The 21,784-nt window shown below is 39.1% G+C and overlaps 1 pseudogene; it reads left to right on the plus strand.

Moving 5' to 3' along the window:
* Positions 1-14,665: 14,665 nt before the first annotated feature.
* On the plus strand, positions 14,666-15,771 carry LOC141511952 (alkaline ceramidase 2 pseudogene; annotated as a pseudogene).
* Positions 15,772-21,784: the final 6,013 nt, after the last annotated feature.

A 21,784-nucleotide genomic window follows, 5' to 3' on the forward strand; every position in this document is an offset into this window, starting at 1 on the left:
ACTTGTTCTCTTGGTTCTGCTCATTTCATTCCGAGCATGGGGAGCAGCCAATGCAGAGCCAGGAGAAAGAAATGGCATGTCTCCTTTTGTAGTGAACCAGACTAGTCTCTTGAACATAGAGTACTTAAGATTTGTAAACAACTCGAAGAACAAAAAAGGATTTTAAGGTAAAAGAAGATATTCTAGTTACACAGCACCTACCACAGAGACTCTGAGGGAACCACACTGGAAAGAGCAGTAGTAATTTCGAAATAAGAAATGTCCAACTCCATTCAGTCCTGTACTTTTATTGGGAAAATGGCATTATCTGGGTTGGGAGCAACAACCTTTCTTTATGCCACTTGGTGGAGCCAAAGCAATAGCAAAATCCTATCTTTGTGAAAATGTTGACATCATCAGCTGCAAGATGTGGACCCCAGCCCTACTCTTTCCCCTAGTTCTTGGGGGAAGGTGAGGAAGAGAAAGAGGGGCAAGATCTGAGTAAAATTGAATTCATTTTTGGCCATGAACATATTTCATTACATCATTAAAACTTATGTTTTGTTTAATCTAGTTAAACATGTATAACTTATATCAGGTCAAGGGATGGGGGTAGGGAAGAAAGGGAGGGGGAAAAAATGTGGAGCTTAAAATCTTACCAAAAATGAATGTTGACCTGGGAGACCTGTTATGGACAATGCCATCTACATGGGGGGGGTGGGGAACTACAGAATCTGAATGTATATTATGTACACTTTTTTAAAACTTCTCTCATGTTTTTCCTTTCCATCTCATGGTTTTCTTTCTTGTCCTTTAGTCCTAGTTCCTGTTACACAAATGGTTAATATGTAAATATATTAAACACAGATGTCCTTATATAAATATTAACAGACTGTTCTAGAGGGGAGGGAGGAAGTAAGAGAGGGTAGTAGAAAATTGTGTAATTTGTAAATATACATATAGAACAAAAAAAGAAATTAAAAATGGATGTTGAAAACTATCTTTGCATGTAGTTGGAAAAATAAATTTATTAATTTTTTAAAAGTTAATTTTTGGGGCAGCTAGGTTGCACAGTGGAGTACCATCCCTGAAGTCAGGAGTACCTGAGTTCAAATCCAGCCTCAGACACTTAATAATTACCTAGCTGTGTGGTCTTGGGGCAAGCCACTTAACCCTATTGCCTTACAAAAACAAAAAAAAAGTTAATTTTTAAGGAATACCATTTGTTTATCTTAACAATTTTTCTGAGACACAAAGAAGTCATGCAAAACTTCAGACTTATTTTCCATGTAGGAGGCTGCTTCAGAGAGGTGGAGCATTTGCTGTTTCTATATGGTAAAAAGAAAGGGCAATGAAAAGCTACAAATAGCAAATTGGGTTTAAAAAAGATCTCAAATGTATTTATCAGGTTCTGCCTCCCTCAGAGCAAACAGTGAGCCCTAATTAATGCAGTAAAAAGAAGAATGGGTCTAGAGTTGAAATGCTTGGGTTCAAATTCAGATGAACTTGGACAAGTCAGGTAACTTCTCTCAGTCTGTTTTTCATCAGCAAAATGACATGTTTAGACCAGATTATTCCAAGGTCCAGTTCAGATCAATGATACTATTGTGAATGGAACAGACCTCCACAGAAACTCACAGTCTGATGAGGGAAAGAACATGCAAACAACAATGTACAAACAAGATATAAACAGAATAAATTCAAGAGTGAAGGCACTAGTTCTAATGACACGTTTCTTGCAGAAGGTGGAACTTTTGCTGAGAATGGAAGGAAGGAAGGAGGGAGAGATGAGAAGGGAAAGAATTTCAAGCATAGGAATAATATTCCAGGCAAAACGAAGGAGAATATGCAGGGAAACTCCAGCGTGGATCCCCTGATCCCCAGAGATGAGGAATGTGCCAGTCTCATCATATCTCTCTGAACTCTTCAGGTAATCCATACAAATCTGAGCTGCCTGGGATGTTTGATCCCATTCCAGGTCATCAGCAATCCCCAGAATCACCCAAATTTTGAACATTTTTCAGTTGCCTCAAATATTTGAAGGACTCTGAGGGCAGAACCTCCAAGTTAGTCCTGGATTTACCTAGGAATGATCATAAGTAACATTTACATTTTAAAGTTTGCTGAAAGTTTTAGTAATAAGGGTCTCACTTGACTTCTACAACCATGGGAAGTCATGTTCTACTGTTGCTATGACAGTTTATGAGGAAACCCAATCTCAGAGAGATGAACCATGGCCAGAGAGCTGGACTGAAATTGGGGTCGGGATAGATTTACCATCTCTTTTTCTTAACTCCTAGCCCAGCATCCTATAACATTTTCCCTCTTATATGTTAAAAAAAAAAAGTGCCTCACTAGGTGGAGACTTGTTTCATAGCACAGTCCTTTAGAATGTAAGACACTTTTATGGTTATTGAGTCATTTTTCAGTTATGTCGCATTCCTCATGACCCCATTTGGGGTTTTCTTGACAAAGACACTGTGTTGAGTCCCTTTCCGGACTCACTTAACCTATCCCCAGGCAATCATTGAAGGGGCAGGAGACAAGAGACAGTTCTCCCTGTATACCAAGATCCCCATTTATTTACCAAAATACAAGTGCTTAAATATCCTCTCCAGTCCCTGGTCCACTCCCACTCCCTTGGCACTTAGTAAAACAACATTCTGGCACTCAAGAATACCAGGTAATGATAGTTTACAGTATACACACACACACACAAAATAGTCCCTAACAACACTGGAATGGTTTGCTATTTCTTTCTCAGGCTCGTTTTACAGATGAGGATACTGAGGCAAAAAGGATTAAGTGACTTGCTCAAGATCACACAGTTAGTAAGGTCAGATCTAATGAGTCTTCCAGACTCCAGGCTCAGCATTTTATCCAATGAGTCAATTAGCTACTTTTAGTCCCTCTTAAGGAGAAGGCATGGTTCATTTCCCTGCCACTCCCTTCTACCTTTTGCCCAGGGAACAATAATCAAGCCAACACTATCATTCTTTCTGGATCAATTAACTTCCCTATGGCTTCAATTAGCATACTTGTGTCTTAGTCTGACCAAAATACTCTTTCTAGACCACCACTCCCCTAAACTGGTTCACACTATAAGAATATGAGCTCTTTGGGTATAGGGACTGTCTTGCTTTTATGTTTGTATCTACAATACTTTGTTCTAGCATATAGTAAGTTTTAAAAGTTCATGAGTTCATCAATCCATTCAAAGAAGAGGGATAATACATTCCATCTCATTCTTAACAATGACTTTGAAAATCCTAGTAGATACCAGAAGTAACATTTAAATCCAGGAACTCCTTTGACAAGAGCGAGGGTACCACAAGACCTAGGGTGGAATGCTTGAAACACTTAGGTCATCTTGAGATGTTACTTGGTCAAGGGTTGTGGCTGTCTTAATTTTTTTTTTAGTTTTTATTTTGCAAGACAATGGGGTTAAGTGGTTTGCCCAAGGCCACACAGCTAGGTAATCATTAAGTGTCTGAGGCCGGATTTGAACTCAGGTACTCCTGACTCCAGGGTCAATGCTCTGTCCACTGCACCACCTAGCTGCCCCTATCACCACCTAGCCTCCCCTGGCTGTCTTAATTTTAAAAGCTTATTTTTATGTTTTCCAGTTTAGATTTAAATCCACAAAGAGTGGAGGGAAATGTGGAAGGAAACACTTTAAAAACACATAAACATGTTTTTGTGTGGTTAGGAATTTGGATCAGCTTATGAACCACCTAGAAATCCCTCCCAAGCCACCAGGGCACTAAGAAGTACAGTGTGGCACAGTCTGAAAATTCCTTTCCTTTCCAAAGGATCCCAAGGGAATCTGTGCCCTCAGGATGAGTCAGAAGCAAGAAGGCTATATTAAGACATGACCAAAATACAGAATCGTGGCCTCTTAGCCCATAGATCTGATGGGTATTTTGTAATCACTTCCTTATTCAGGCCCAGGTAATATCTACAGAGTTACTAGACAGTTACTGGACAGAGCCTGCCCCTGCCCCAAAAAGCAGAGAGTCAGAAAAGGCTACAGTGCCCAAATTTCACTGTTTCGGATTCTGTCATTCTTGGGTGAATTTCCTTTCTCTTTGAGTCATACATGGAAGGGACTGTGACTAAAGAATTTCTTCCTAGGATTGTGAGTGATATGGCCAGTTCAGTTTCTGTTTGGTGTGCCTTCCGTAAGATGTTCCTTATATTGGAGGGATCTCAAATCTAAAGAAAAATGAGAGGGTTGAAATAGCTTATCCCAGAGGTTCCTTCCATTCTTCAATATTATGAATCTAGAATCATCTCTGCCTTGTGGAATCTCAGGTTTCATTTGACATTCAGCTTATCAAGGAAGCACTTCCCAAATGCCCAACCCCATAGTATCTTCCTCTCCTAGATTACCTTGTATCTTTATATGTGTTTTGAGTTTACCTGCACACACATGCACACACATGGGTTAGAAGAAAAAGTCCTTTAATATCTTCTGTTCTTCCCACTGATGATGATGATGATGATGCTGTTGTTGATATTTAGTCACTTCAATCATATCCAACTCTTCATGGTGCCATTGGGAATTTGACTTTTTACAGATGAGGAAACTCAAGCAAACAGGGATACTGTATTTCCCCATGTATAAGATAAACCCTTTTCCAAAAAAGGTCTAAAAACTGGGAGCATCTTATACTGTGGCTGTAGATTTTTTTTACTTGCATTTCCTGTTTTTTCCACACTTGTCTTTGCACTCAGTGTTTCACATTTGTTACCAGTATATTAAGTTAGCTTTTGCCACATTCTGCCCAAAAATGTGTCAGAAAAGATTTTTGTCCAATATTTAATTCAAATTCAGAGAGATCCAGTTTGCAAAAATGAATGGAAATCATGCTGCTGATCATCAGTTTAGTCCTCCTCCAACTGATAAAACAATCTGAACCTGGTTACGGAAAGAAGAAACCCTACTGAAAATGCCACATCAGAAGAAGGCTATGAGAGGCAAGTCAGCAAAATGTCCTGAGTTAGAGAGGGAATTGAAGAGATGGATGGAAGAGCAAAGGACCTTTGTAATTCTTGTGTCCACAAAGATGGTTCAACATGAAGCCAGAAGAATTGCTGATGAAAAAGAAGTGACTGATTTCAAAGGAGGACACGCCTAGTGCTTCAGGTTCATGAAACAGAATGGATTAAGCATGCATCCACACACCAGACTTGCCCAAAAGATGCCTGAAAGCTATGAGCAGAAGGTCTTTGAATTTCAAGATAAATAAAACTTCAGTTCAATAACTTTATGTAATACATTTTTTTTCAAATTTCAGGCCCCCAAATTAAGGTGTGTCTTATACATGAGAGAGACTTATACATGGAGAAATATAGTATATGACTTAACCAGGGTCACACAGTGGTCTGAGGCCAAATTTGAACTCAGGAAGTCTTCCAGACTTCAGACCTGATACTCTATCTGTTAGACCACCTAACTGCCCTTGAGCATAATAGGGTCTAATAAAAGCTTGCTGATTTCTTTTCAAATTGATATGAAAGTAAACTTTGAGCAATTGGGAAAAGCACTGTCATTCTGTCCTCAAGCACTACCTAATCTAAAAAATGGGACCAGTATTCAATTCAATTCAAAATATGCCACTCATTTAATACATTGATGACCTCAGTAATCTAGAAGCATCTCTAAAGGTACAGCTCATAAACCAATCATTTCTCATCTTGTCTAAGAATTGTACCAGTATTGAATTTATTTCAATTCATTATTAATACATTGATAACCTCAATGATCAAAATAGCATCTCTAAAAGTATAGCTCATAAACCAATCACTCCTGACAAAGAACTCCTAGAAATCTTGCTTATTGGATCCACCCAAAGCCCTGGAGGCCTTCTTCTAAATCTTTTTAAAATTCTGTAACAGTGCAATACAGTCATTACCTACTTGTTACCATTGCTATCAGCATGTAATCGGCCTACTGCCTTTTCCATTCATATCTATCCATCCATATCTACTGGATGCTTTTACATCATCTCACAAGCAAACCCTCATTGGCAATGCAGTACAATGAGTCTTTGGTAATACACTACACCACACTATGATCTACTTAAGTCTATAATATAATTTTTCATTGCCCTTGAGGTTGCCTGTGATTTTGTTCTTTGAAGATTCTATGGTATTCTTAAGGTAGGTTAGTGACAGCATATAGAATATGAGCCTTGGAATCAGGAAGACTTTTCCCCATCCCTTTTTAATTCTAGTGTCTTTCCTCTATTGGTTCTTTCCTATTTGTCCTAGGTATAGTTTGCTTGTATATATATATATATATATATATATATATATATATATATATATATATATATATATATATACATATATAGTTTGCTCCTCCATTGGATCAATCGCAATAAATAAACATTTATTGAGCTCTTATAGTATATCAGGCACTATATGCTAAGTATTGGGGTTACAAAGAGGCAAAAGAGGATCTCCTTTACCTTTCTTTGTATGAACAATGATCAGACAATGCCTGGAACATTTTTGGTGTTCTTGTTCAGTTCTCTTTTTTACCACTGTGTCCAAATCTCTATTATTCCATTTCTGTCAGAGATACTGGAATGATTTGCCATTTCCTTCTGCAATTCATTTTATAGATCCTTATTTATCTACTGTACAAATCCTGCACAGACATTGTATGATTAGCCCCTTCTCAATTTCAGCTTCCTCATCTGGAATATGATAAAAATGATAGCATTTACCTCATTTGAATAGAGATGTTAGCAACTATTATTTTAGAATTTTCATGTGCTTACAGTTTGATGATTATTTTTTAGAAATCATTTGATTAGGCAAAGCAGAACAGTCTTAAAGGCTCTCCTCCACCAAGGCATACCCCAGGTATATGTAAAGATTCTGCAAAATATTTTCATCAATGCAACATCAGCAATGATTTTGACAATTCTTAGATGATGAATCTGAGGCAAAGCAAAAAAATCTGCCACTGTCATGAAGGATGGCCAGCAAAGGGAATAGAAGAGTTATTCCCTAGAGGGAGATCTTTCAGATGTTCCCATTGGCAGATGACATTATGCTGATTACAGCATAGGAATTTAGGAATACCCCTAAATGAGATCCATATATACTCAAGAGAGGGGGTAGGAAAAGCTCCAAGTGTTTTACAGACTATCACCTTATTTGATTCTCACAATAGCCCTGGAAGGGAAGTGCCATTATCATTATGGGCATTTTACAGTTGACATAGACAGAAATTAAGTGACTTGTCTAGGGTCACTCAGTTGGTATCTGAGACTGAATTTGAACTCAAGTCTTCCTGACTCCAGTTTCAGCTCTATTACAACACCAAGTTGGGGGTAGGTACATCTCCCTGAATTCAGCCCAGGTCAGTCATTGATATCCCCTGTGAGTAAAGCAACAAATATGAATTCAGTCTTTGTGGACCCAGTATGGGGAAAGGTAAGGAAATTAATGAATGAAAAAGAATTTACACAGCATTTACTATGTATCAGGAAGTATACTAAACATTGGAGATACAGATGTAGGTGTAGTCCTTGTGTCCTTGTGTCCTCAAAGAGCTTATGTTCTAATTAGGGCCAGAGCAGTCATCTATGCAGTCATCCTTAAGGTGAGTTGATCTAAACAAGAGTCAGTTAATATATCCTTTATTACTGAGTCCAGAAGAAGAACTGGGAGAAGGGCATATTTGTGTAAGAGTTCAGTTTTGCCACCCACATAAGAAAAAATAAATGGACAAAGAATGACAATTGTCCGGATTATGACATACAGTTGGAAAGACAGCCCAGGCTCTGTGTGTCTGTGTGTGTGTGTGTGTGTGTGTGTGTGTGTGTGTGTGTATAAATCTCATTTGTAAAATGGGGAACAATAACAGCACCTATCACACAGGGTTAGTATAAGACTGAAATAACATAACAGATATAAAAAGCTCTGAAAATATTAAGGCACTACATTTAGTTTTGTCCAATTTGTGACCCTGTGAATTACAGTACATCAATTTTGTCCATGGGGTTTCCTTGGCAAAGATACTGGAGTAGTTCGGTAATTCCTTCTCCAGCTTTTTTTTTTTTTACAGATGAGAAACTAAAGTAAACAGAGTTGAGTGACTTGCCCAGGATCACACAATTAGTGTCCAAGGTCACATTTGAACTCTTCCTGATCACAGTGTTATTATTATTATTATGTATCTGGAAAAGACATTGCAAATGTACAATGAACTAGCCCAGAATAAAGAGGATAGGCTGCAAAATTACACTATGTATTTCAAAATCCCAGGCTGGTCCCTGAACAAAAACTATCTAGTTTTAAAACACGAGTATTCTTCCAGCATATAAACTGTCAGGTCCCCCCATGTCAAGATTACTCTCCTCTTTTTGCAATTAGGAAATACTATGTTTTCCAGCTAGGGTCCAGCAAGCAAGCTGGCATAGCAACAATAGTTTGCATTCATCCCCTGGGTGAATTCTCCAATAGTAAAATTCCAGAGTTGTTTCCACATCAACCCAGGTGGTCCATGATCTTAGACAAACACTGCAGGAACCATGTTCTGGTCATGAAGCCGGTCTATGAATCAAACTTTTCTCATATTGATGTTAACCCCTCATTGTTACGGCTACAGATCACTGAGAAGCCACTACTATACCTGTCAAGGCTTGGTCTCATTATGGTTGGATCTCCTCCTAGAGGAAGTTGGGCACATGTGTCTAGTTTCCTTCCTTCAACAGAATAAAATAAGGGTTTGGTTTGGTTTGGTTTGGTTTTGTTTTTGCTTATAACTACTGATTGCTTTTATTTTGTTTTATTTCATTCATTTTATTTATTTTTAAGCATAACTGTGGTTGTGACAATCTATGTGAGCTCTTTGGGCTTTTTCAGAGTTACCAATTGTGAATTAACCTCTGTGACTCTTTGATCATTTGCTTTCAGAGTTGACAGAGCTAAATTTTCCCATTTATGGTTTTTGGCTTCGAATCATACCACAAACAGTGTTGTCTTCAAGGATTTGAAGAATTCTTTAAGCAGAACTAGGAGTAAATGGGTAGAGATTGTAGAGATATACTTGAGCTTCTAACCATTGATCTGTCCCAAAGAAGAGCAGGCTGTCTAGGCAGGTTGTCAGTCAATAAGCATTTATTGAGCACCAATTTTATATCTGCCAGCCACAGAACTAAGCAGCAGGGATAACAAGAAAGGTTAAAAGCAGTCCTTCCCTTAAGGAGCTCACATTTCTATCTCACATTTCAAGACAACATGCAAATGACTATAAACAAACAAGATATATATATAGGATAGATTGGTGATAATCTCTGAGGGAAGGTGCTAGAATGATGAGTTTAGGAAAAGCTTCCTATTGAATAGAATAAGAATGCCAAGGGCATTTGGATATTTATATCATTCACAGCCTATATTTGGGCAAAAATTTAATTAGTTCACCCTAAAAAAAGTTCTAGATTTATTGAATTTCAAGCCCCAATTGAGATTGCCCAAGTAGGAGGATTCCCACCCCTGCTCTAGGGGGTGGCATATTGGTGATGATGTTTTTTTTTCATTCTCAAAGAAGACCCTGACCTCAGGGAGGTGTTGCCATGACAAACACTTGAATTGGATTTGAGTGAGGGGGTGCTATGCTAAAGTCACCAATTTCACTTTCTTTTTCAGAGCCTTCTAAGTCCAGTAGCCAGATATGAATCAAAACAACTAGAAATGGCCCTGAGTGCAAAACAATCAAGTCATTTAACTTGCCTAAGGTCTCACAAACAGTTGAGGTTGGGTTGGAACTCAGGTCCTCCTAACTTCAAGGTCAGTAATCTATCCCCTGTATTACCTATTTGTCCTAGTTGGAACCTGAAAGAAGTCAGGAAATCCAGGAGGTAGAGAAGGAGAGTCCTCCAGTCATAGGGGGACAGCCAGTGAAAATGGGCCCAGAAGCCCTCAAGGGAAGACTAGTTGAACATGTGTCTAGGAAATTGGAGAGATCATTCTTGTCCTGGTATATTTTGAACTAAGAAGCACCAAAGATCTTTTACAATTCTAATTTCCTTGATCTAATTGAGAAAGTGGGGAATAGCCTGGATCCTGGTTCTAGGAGACAGAGAGTAGATTGGATGTAGCATCTTTACTACACTCACTGAGTCCCAGGTGAAGGATAATAACAAAACTAGGAGGTGCAGTGAATTAAGAGAATCAAGAAAACCTGAGTTGGAATCCTGCCTCAGGTTCTGACCAGCTGTGGGACCTTAGGTAAGTCTCTTAAATTTCTGACTGCCTGAGTTACCTCAGCTGTAAAATGGGATGATGGTAGCACCCATCATCCTCACCAGAGAGTTGTTGTGAAATTAAATAAAATTGTAAAACAATTGAGCAGAGTAGTAGGTGCTTAATAAATGCTTAGACAAATCTTTCTGCTCAAACAGTAGAAACCAGTCACTAAATGTTCAAATAGTGCCATTCCCTAAATGTTGATGAATTGCCTGAAGAGAGACTCCAAAAAGGCAGGATGGCACAGGGAGAAAAGGTTGGCCTTAAAGTCAGAAAACCCTGAGTTCAAGTCTTACCTCTAACACAACTGAGAGACCCTGGGCAAGTCAACTTCTCAGGGTGCTAAAGTGTAGGCAGCTCTATAAAACTATAAACTTCAGCAAAGGGATCTATCTGCTTTGATCAAGGGAATTCCTATTATGAGTTCTATAAACTTATGAACTCAGAAGTTGGAAGAAAAATTTTAAAAGTCCACACACAGCCAGGCAATTAGATATGAGCCCCAATCCCATTCTAAGACAGAATCACCAGACTCTGCTGACACCTTACTAAAGTCAGATTTATACCTGGTGCTCAGTTCCAGTTTTATAGGATTCTGACCCTAAGGCAAACAACAGTGTATGCTACTGTAGGGATTAAAGGCAATCTGTCTAGAAATCAGCAAAGATAGAAATGGAAATTGGAATTTAATTGATCTCAGGAATTCAGAGAGTGGACCCTCCCTGACCAATGCAAGTCAGTACCTCCTCTGAAGTTTATAGTCTCAAAGAGATGCTGAGAGCACTGAGAGGTTAGGATCACACAAGATCTTGTCCAGGATCACACAGCATCTAAGTGTCCGAGGCAAGACTTTAATAAGGGTCTTGATTCCAAATCCAGTTCTCTAGCTATGGAGCTACGCCCTACTCTACAGGAGTCAGAGTAAGTAAAAGTTAAGATATATTGTGAGGATAAGAAACCAGGCTGTTTGCATCCAGAAAAGGATGAGGATTGGTCACCATACTATGGATAAAGGTGCCGAAGAACCCCTTAGAAAGTACTATGACCCCAAAAGGGTAGCAAGGTATATTGGTGACCAAGAATATAGATGGGTACCTCAACCAAAGAATCATGTGACTTTTCTTGATCCTCACCCTAGACCTGAATAATTCTTCATTGTATTCAACACCCAGCAGAGTCCCTGAGCCTCTCCCTTGCAGGACCCCTTGTGTCATTGACAGCTGTTACTGTTGGTACAAAAATATCATTTTGTAAACGGCATCTCAGCTGTTTCAGCCTAGATTCCTTTACCAAAGTCACAAGGGATCTTATCATCACCCTGGGATTACCCCATCATGCCCAAATATTGAATTGAAACATGCCCCTCCAGGACTGTAATCTTCACTCCCCCAGCCCAGCCCCCTCTACCCAGCTAATGATTCCACATACAAGAAGAGGCCTTTCTTAGGGATCAGTAGCATCTCCCCTCAAACTTCATAAACAGATAGCCTTTTCCAGTGCCCACTTGACTCAGAGTTAATGATGTTCTCTTTTCCAGCACCAGACTGGCACTTCACACATTGATACCTACCAAAAGGAAGAGTATTATAATCCATCCCCAATTATCTTACAGTCCTTCCATGCCTCCTGGAGCAGCTGCCAGGAAGCATAGTCAAGTTACTCAGTAATGCCAGAAACAGAGGGAAAGGAAGCTATATCCTTCTTTATATTTATCATAGGCCAAGGAAAGTAAAATTAATAATTGCCCCCTAATAATATGGTTTTCTAAGCACGGGTATTCATTAGCAGCAATACTATAATGAATATAGCCTGTGATCTCTATCTCTACTCCATCAATACAATGATCCAAATTAATTCCTAAGGGCACATAATGAAAAATGCTATCCTTCCACCTCCTAAGAGAAATCCAGTGAACTCTGAATGCAAAGTGAAGCATATTTTTTCACTTTCTTTATGTTTCTTGTGTTTTTTTATCAGTTTTTTACAACATGGCTAATATGGAAATATATTTTACATGACTTCACATAAGAAAAAAAACAAAGATTTCATCCCCCCCACAAAGTAAGTGTATTAAAAAGATGTTAAACAAATTTCTATGTGAGGTCCAAAGCTAAAGGTAACTGAAGACTCTAGAAAGACCTCATGGAGGAGAGATGGTAAAATCCTTAGTTTTCAAAGAAGACCAGTGTCTTGCATGTGAATTGTATTTAAGTAAGGCAAAACTGCACAAAGTTATCAGTCTCAGTCTTTCTTCTAAAGTCACTGAAGTCCAATGGGAAGACAAAGTCAAGACGACTGGTGATGGCTGGGAATACAGTGGAAGATTCTGGTATTGTTGATGACTGAACTAGCTCTAAGTACTCCATATTGTCTTCTTCAGCCACCCTCACAGTCATTGGAACAAAATATACTCATTTGTCCATTCCAAGGTGGATGGGACAAGTAAGTCTTCAGATGCTTGGGATAGACACTCCCCTATTTCACTGTTAAGTTTGAGGTCTCAATTACACTCAACCTAGTTTAGAGGGTCTTCTGAGACAATTTAACTGTGGTTTCTTGGAAGCACAGGAGAGAATTAAGCATTAAAGGAAAAATAGGAATTATATAGATGAAAAGAGATAGGACATTCCAAGCATAGAAAATAGCATGAGCGGTATGGAAGTCCCGAGAATATTCAGAGGACAGAGGTTTGTATTACAATTTGGCTAGAACAAAGAACATAGATGAAAGATGAAATGACTGAAAAAACAAAAGTCTGATCTTGCAAACTTACCAATTTATTAAGCAATGGATGCCAATTGCCCAACAAAGTGGGACCAGGATCCATCCTCAGTTTAAGACTGGACCCTAAATACAGGGGGAGAGAGTTTTCATACATTAAAAGCAATTAATCGTTTGAGGTCTATTAATTAAAAGAAAACAATAAGACATTAGGTAATCTGATTTCTAATTGGATAAAAGTTTAGAGATTTTTTCCAAGTTGGGAAAGGAAGAATAAATAGATACAATTCCCTGAATTTAGAAAAGAGGTATCCCACTCCTTAAGTATCTGTAAGCAATAAAGAGAACATGGGGAAAAAAAGGAGAAAAAAAAAGAGAACATGGAAGCAAGGATCAGTGTGGAGTCAATTTTCAGATAAGATGTATATGGGTTGCTTGAGATGTACAATTGTAAGTAAACTCCTTCCATCAATCTTTGGCTCTGATTTTGTTTCTGGTCAGCATACTCTAGGTCCTTAGTTAAGGGTTTCTAAGCAGCAAGGAGAGATGGTATAGTTTCCCAGCAACACAGGGCTAGCTAGGTTCAAACAATGCCATAACATTTTTTCCCAGAATTGAATAGTTTTCTCACAAGACAGAAATTGGACTAGAACCATAACTGAATAGAAAGGGAACTGAGCTAGCTCCAGAACTGAGTCACAAGATAGAGTTACTATGGTTCACCCAATTCTCACAATTAACCACTTGCTATCCTAATCCCTTCAATTCCCTTGGAGAAAGGTATAATATGAGAAAAGGCAGGAAAAGTTGGGGGGGGGGGGCTTGGAGTCCAGACAAAGAGTCTAAATTTGACTCAGGAAGCAACAAATTAATATTAAGTCCAAGTCTGTGCAGAAAAAACAAGATCAATTTTGTTTCATACCAGCAGTAGGTATGAAAATGAGAGACTGAAGGTAGAAGGCATGGTGGGGTAGTGGGGAGGGAGGCAGAAAGACTTAATAGGAGGCTTCAAATATGACAGCATAATAATGCATTATCTCCTGTTTTCTTAACTCAGATATTCCCCTCTCTAGAAGGAAAGATCCACAAATTAACTTGATCTTATCAATAATTTTACTGAACTATCAATAATTAACCTGATCTTTCAATAAGCAATAATTCAGTTATTAGAGAATTCCTTCCATTTGTGAACATCAAAGCACCTGGCACTGGTTGTTATTATCTATGTTTCACAGATAAACTGAAGAACAAAAAGAGTAAGGAACTTCACTTGATCCACTCAGTCACTGGAACCTCCAGGCTCCATGTCTTCATTATTCACGGCATCATTCACTTATAATGCTCGTGCGTCTGTGACTGTGACTAGTGACAAGTATACCTAACAAGAGGCTAGGGCCCAATCTGAATTCTAAATTAACTTGATATTGGATCTTGAGGGTCAGTAGTGGTTTGCTCCTAGTAGTGGAGTCAGACTTTGGTAGGGAGCAGCCAGATGCTCAGCTCAACGATAAAATCGAATAGAGGAGAGGAAACATCTCAGGCCATGCCTCCAGCAAGCAAATAGCTATATAATCAGCAGCTAGCAACATGAGGGCCCAGAATTTTTGAGACTGCAGGCTGGCAGTTTGGAAGTACACTAGTACCTCCAAGGGATAACTACACCAACATGCCAGCTAGTTCTACAGCATGATCAGTAATGTCACTTTTAATTTTACCACCCATCTGCATGTGCTTATTATGCCAATATGCAGCATGCTTCAACAATAGCATATTTAATATGGGCACTACTTATTGTTTTTGGAATTTGAATCAGTTTACTTCCAGGCAATATTGTGTTTTCTGGGTCAGATACTTGATCAGCTTGCCATTCTCTGGGTATTGGTGTGAGCCTTGCCATGTAGTTTTCCCAGAAGGTACTTACCAAAAATGGCACAGTCATGTTCAAAGCTTTGAACTCTGTCCTGTCTGGACATTTGTGAAGCCATTCATCAATATATCTCAGTGAGGATGGTAATTCAGGGAAGCATGGAAAAATTTGCATGAACTGATGGTGAGCGAGATGAACAGAACCAGAAAAACACTGTATACCCTAACAGCAACAGTACGGTGATGATCAACCTTGATGGACTTGCTCATTCCATCAGTGCAACAATGAGGGACAATTTGGGGCTGTCCAAAATGGAGAATAGCATCTGTATCCAAAGAAAGACCAAGGACTATTACCTTTAATTTAGAAAAAAAAATGTTATCTTATTATGTAATTTTGCTATCTCTTATGCTTTATTTTTCTTCCTTAAGGATACAATTTCTCTCTCATCACATTCAACTTAGATCAATGTATACCATGGGAACAATTAAAGACTAACAGAATGCCTTCTGGGGGGGAAGCAAGAATAGGGGAGGAAATTGTAAAACTCAAAGTAAGCAAAATCTTTCTTTAAAAATAAAAAGTCTTTGTGACATTAGACATCCCCTGCCCAGCATGGTCACTACAGAACTGAAAAGGTGTGACAACATACAAGTATATAAACAAGCCTCTTCTCAGGTCTCTGGTAGACTTAGCTCTCTTCTGTTGCATCAGTGACATGGACTCCTATGATCTCTTGTCTTCTTTCAAAGTCCCTTATCTGCATTATGGATTGCACATCCTCATTTATCTGGCTGCCTATCTTTGATGCTTCCTTGGAGATCCCAGAACAAGGTCTTGAAATCAAATTCTGGACCAGTGAAACAATCTTTTATGTCCTGTGTGCCAACAAGAAATCTCCAGTCAAGATTACATCACTATACTCTGAATTCTAACAAGACAACCCATTATGACATGTCACACTGCTGCTGCTCCCCCTTCTACATTAACTAGTTAGAAATAGTAGATTTTAGGGGTTTTTTTAGGGTTTTATTTTTGCAAGGCAAATGGGATTAAGTGGCTTGCCCAAGGCCACACATAAGTGTCTGAGACCAGATTTGAACCCAGGTACTCCTGACTCCAGGGCCAATGCTCCATCCACTGCACCACCTAGCCACCCCAATAATAGATATTTAACTGAAGCATCCATTAGACATGTGTTCAAAAATGGCACTAACATGGTTTGTTCATTCAACATTGCCAATATGACTTCTCTTTGAGTTTTGCAACTCTACAAAGATTCCATGAATTCATTTGCTCCCCTTCTGCCCTGGGATGAATCAGTAGCCAACAAGATGAATCCTGAGTTTAAATCTGAACTCAGACACTTACTAGTTGTGTGACCCTAGAGAAATCACTTAACTCTTTTTTGCCTCAGTTTCCTCATCTGTGAAATGAGCTGGAGAAGGAAATGACAAACCACTTCAGTATCTCTGCCAAGAGAAGTCCAAATGGGGCAGCTAGTTGGTACAGTGGATAGAGCACCAGTCTTGGAGTCAGAAGGACCTGAGTTCAAATTCGACCTCAGATACTTAATAATTGCCTAGTTGTATGACCTTGGATGAGTCACTTAACCACATTCAAATAAATAAAATTTTTAAAACGAAAAGTCCAAATGGAGTCATGAATACTTGAACACCACTGAACAATAACAACAGATGTCTGTAAGATTTGTAGTGCTGGTTTCCAACCTCAGGGATATCTTATTTTCATTTCAGTGTTTCTTACCTTATCCATGACATTCTACTATTGAGTGTGGAGAGAAGAAAGAAAGATTGTTGTATATCTTCTTTTTAAAGTCAGAAAACAATTTGTGATGTCTTAACAAATAATTCGATTCAAAGGAGCTAGGTTATGGCATTTTCTCATTAAGACCAGTTAATGTTGTTATTCTTGTAATTGATTCAGGTATAAAAAGTTGATGTCTTTACAAGATGTCCTTCAGGAGATTGAAAAGCACTATCTATCTATCTGTCTATCACCTGCCTGTCATCGATCTATCTGTTCTCTATATCTTTCACTTATCTGTCTGAACTATTTATCTATTATTTATTTATCACCTGTTTAATATATCTATCTACCACCTGTTTGATCTGTCTATCTATTATGTGTCTAATATATCTATCTACCTCCTGTTTGATCATCTATCTATCTTTACATGGCTTTGAGCCCATCATTTCCCTTCCCCATGCCTCAAACTTCCCATCTATAAAATGGGAACAAACACTTCTAAGGGATACAAGAGGATAGAGTTCTAGACTTGCAGTCAGAATGTCTTTTAAAATCTGGACTTAGATACTTAGTGGCTGTGTGACCCTGGATATGTCATTGAACCTATCTCAGCCTTAGTTTCTTCATTAGTCAAATGGGGATAATGGCACCTACTTTCCAGGGTTGTTTTGAGGATCAAACAAGATAATATATATGCAATGGGGAATTGGTCTATGGATAGATAGTCTTTTACATCTATAAAGTGTTATACAGATGGGAAAGCAAATGAATACCATCTGCTAGGACATTCCGATAGACCTCATTTGAGGTTGTGAGAATAAAGGAAATGCTACATGTTAAGCAGTTCTGGCCTTCAAGGGGAAACAAATAAACCAAAAAAAAAATGTTGAATCGTTCCTGACATCTTCATCAAGGCCCTTCTGTGATGGGCACTGGGTACCTGAGGAACAGTTCATTCTCTCAGTATTTTAATTGAACTGTTCCCAGTACAGAAAAGAACCAGGACCTGCCTGGACCAGTCATACCTTTATTTCCCAGAATCTTTTTATTTATCTTCCCCCCCCACCTCCACCCAGTATGTCCCCAGCTTTGAAAAACCAGTTTAAGGACAATACCTTTGTCTTCCCTTTTCACACAGCACCAAATCCTGACTAAGTAGAGATCTCTGATAGGCTCCCCTGCTAGCCAACCAACCACAATATAGTCATGTGGAAAGAATGAATCTTGTAACCTCTCCAGAAAAACTTTTTAAAAATTCACTAAAACAACAGCTTTGGAATTCATGTCCCTCCCTGGCTCCACAATGACTGGAGGAAGGCTCCTCAATGACTGAAACTAGAGAGGAAGGAAGAAGTGGAGCTTCCTTTGAAGTTGCTCCTTTTGGCTGGAAAGGTCCATAGTGAGATGCAAAATGTTTGACTATTCCATCTCAGCCTGAAACCTCAGCATTGCCAGTAGTTGATCATGAGGAAGCTAAAGCTCAGATTTTATATGTCCAGAGGTTAACAAGCACCATAGAATCACAAAGCTCAATGAGATCTCACAGACCATCTAGCCTGACTAATACCTAAACAGAAATCCCCCTAGAACACTCTGACAAGTGGTCATTCAGCCTCTGATTAAATAGCCTCAATAAGAAGGAAATAGCTACACCAAGAATTGTTTGCTTTTACTGAGCCATGGATCTCCCTGTAGACCCCTTCTCAGAATAATATTTTGAATAAGTAAAGGAAATACTAAATTCCAATTCTAAATTCTAATTAGAAATTAGAGAAAATAAAGGTGTAATTTTTTTCATGCAAATTCACAGACCCCCTGCTTTCTCTCTCAAACTAATTAGTATAGTGGAAAGAACATTAGTTCCTGACTCTGAAGACAAGGACTCAAATCTTATCTCTGATGCTATTCCCTATGTGACCTTGGACAAATCATTTAAATTCCCTGGGCCTCAGTTTCCTCATTTGTCAAAAGAGGGAGCAGGACTAGATGTCTCTGAAGTTCCTTCCAACTCTCAGGCTATGAGTCTATGCCTTCCCAAGGTAGCTTATTTGTCTTTTGGATAGCTCTAATGGGAAGTTTTATTTTATATTGGATTTAAATATGCCTCTGAAGCTTCTGCCCATCCTTCTAGTAAAGAGATAGCCCAAATCATATAGCCAGTTTCCATTAGAGCAAGGATTCTAAAGGTTCCAAGACCCAACACAGTGAGAGTGCATACTACAGTGGATGTTGTACTAGCTTTGCCCAGTGGTCTTATTTTATTGAGCTCTTACAAGGCAAAGAAAATAAAGAAGAGAGGGGAGGAGGGAGAGTAGGAAGAAAAAAGAGACAGAGGTGATGAGAGACAGACAAAAACAGTGAGGAAAGGCAGAGAGAACTGGGTGGGGAACAAGGGAGAAGGAGAGGAGGGGAGAGAGGGATGGAGAAGAAGGACAAGGGATAAGGGGTAAGAAAAGAGGGAGTGGGAGAGAGGGAGAGGGGGCAAAGACAAGAGAGGGGGTAAGAGGAGTAGGGGAGGAAGAGAAAGGGAGAGACTAAGAGAGAAAGTGAGGGAAGGAGAGACAGAGACAAAGAGAGGAGAGAGAAAAACAAACAAGGAGGGAAGGGGAGAAAGAGAGAGAGAGAGAAAGTGAGGGAAGGAGAGGGGGGGAGAGGGGGGAGGCAGTGACAGAGAGACATAGTGAACACTGAGAGAGAGAAGCACTGCTACAAATCTAACTTCCCCTTCTGTGCCCCTTGCTGACAACTCATACTTTAGACTTGGCCGTTGGTGACTGTTTAGGGAATCACAATTGTGTCTGACTCACTGCCTTGGAGGCTTATGTGTCATTCCAGGAAAACTGTTCTTGAGGATATCAGCAGGGTGTGTACTGGTTAGACATTCATAAGATGAAACCTATGTATTCAGATCAGTGAGACTTTCTGAGGACAAAGAAGATATGTGAAAATTTTCTCTGAAAAATTACAGGTATCTGTTGTACATGTTCAAAGTGGAAAAATCATGCAGAAGTGTATGTGTTTGTGAAACATAAGCATATATGTATGGCTTGTATGCAAACAATGGAGAGTCCAAAGTATATACCTATTAGCAGAGACAAAGGCTGCCAAGTCTCTTGCTTCTGTACGTATTTGTTTACATGTTGTCCTCCCCCATTTGATTATGAACACCTTGACAACTTGAACTGATTTTTTTTCATTTCTTTATGTCCTCAGGACTTAGCACAGGTATATAGTAGCTATTTTTTGGCTGACTGGCATTTTGGATCAACGGATCAGAGAACTAGAGCTGGCTGTGGTGAGCTGATTGCTAAATTTTCGATGTGAACATTCACACTTCAGAAAGTAGCAGATCTTCATGTCAGGGCTTGATTCATTGTTTTACTGGTTGTCTAGAATTAAAGTGATAGACAAAATGTGAGTAATGGAGATTAAACTTAAAAGTATGTTATGCATATATTCCTCCTCTTCTACCACCACCCCAAGTTGGTTATTAAGCATTTACCAGAACATTCCTATCTAATCAAACTTTCTCATTTTATACAAGAGGAAACTGAAATATGGAAAGGCTAAATGGCTTGCCTGGGTCTCTTATCCTTTCTGAGTTACCATACATGGATTTTGTTATTGTTGTTCAGTTGTGTCCAACTCTTCATAACTCCATATAGGATTTTCTTAGCAAAGATACTGGAATGGTTTGCCATGTCCTTCTACAGTGGATAAGGCAAACAGAAGTTAAGTGACTTGGCCAAGGTTCACATATCTGAAGTCAAATTTGAACTCAAGTTTTTCTGTTTCCAGGCCCAGCACTCTATCCATGCAGCCACCTAACTGCCTCCAGCAGAGGTAATAAAGTCCAAATAAATGAGACTTGCTGAAAGCAAATTAAGATACAGGAAAACATTTACTATACAAATACAGTGCGGTAAAATCAAATGTGTTCACCACAAGCATGAATTCTGTGTGTATGTGGAGGGAAGAGAGGAAAGTACTGTGGTCCCAGAAGGTATCCAGTTGGACCATGGGTGCTTCAGAAGAGTTGCCTGTATCATTTTCAATAACTGTGGGAAGGACTTTATTGAATAAAAAGAGGAAGTCCAGGTTGTTCTATCTGGAGGCTCTTGGGTCAAATGTTCAAGGCAAGCCCTTGATCTGACTGGATCTGATCTGATCTGATCTGCCCCAGTCAAATGAAATCTGCTCAATTGTTCCGTTAACAAGAAGAGAAAAACATACCAGGTTGCTAGAACGGAACAGCTTCCTTGAGGTGTGACCAAAAAAAGAGGTTATTCTTTGCTTTATTTTTCTCTTACCTGCTTAATCACTGAAAACCTTGGGAGTTTTGCCCTCACAGTTTGATTTTTTTTTTTTGGTGGGGGAGACCAGGTAAAAATGGTTATTGTTGGCCTTTTTACCTTATCCTTCTCTTACCTAACCTCAAAACTGAGACCTGGGAAAGACCTTAGCTTAAAAAAGACCAAGGTCTTGGGGGCAACTAGGTGGTGCCTAGCTATGTGATCTTGGGCAAATCACTTAACCCCATTGCTTTACAAAAAAAAAAAAAAGACCAAGGTCTTCCACTGTATCCAGGACCATCTCCAGTTGTCCTGGTTAGACATTCATATCTGGCAGACATCTATATCTGGCCCCTGGACCTAGATGGCTCTGGAGGAGAAAGTGAAGCTGGGGACTTAGTACAGCACCCCCTCACTCAAAGTCATTTTATGTGCTGGTCATGGCATCACTTCCCTGATGTCATGGTCTTCTTCGAGAAGGAAGGACAGACAACAACTCTCTTGAATAGTAGACAACCCAAAGACAACCCAAAACAACCCAAAATCTAAGAAGAAATAAATTACACCACAGAAACAGAGCTAGGCCTGACTATGGCAATCTCTCATTTAGGAGAAACTTTTAAGGTAGAGGGATCCTAGCATTCCTAGCAATCAATCAATCAATACACATTTATTAAGTTTCTACTTTGTGGAAGCACTTTAATAACTGCAAAGAATTAAAAAAAAAGAGGCAAAAGCTAGTCTCTGTCCTCAAAGAGCTTACAGCTTAATGGAAAAGAAAACATGCTAACAGATTCAAAGCCAGGAATATACAGAATAAATGGGAAATAATTAACAGAAGGAAAGTACTAGAATTAAGAGGGATCTGGAGGGGCTTCCAGTAAGA

This window comes from Macrotis lagotis, chromosome 2 (assembly GCF_037893015.1).
Source record: "Macrotis lagotis isolate mMagLag1 chromosome 2, bilby.v1.9.chrom.fasta, whole genome shotgun sequence".
In the NCBI taxonomy this organism is placed as follows: Eukaryota; Metazoa; Chordata; class Mammalia; order Peramelemorphia; family Peramelidae; genus Macrotis; species Macrotis lagotis.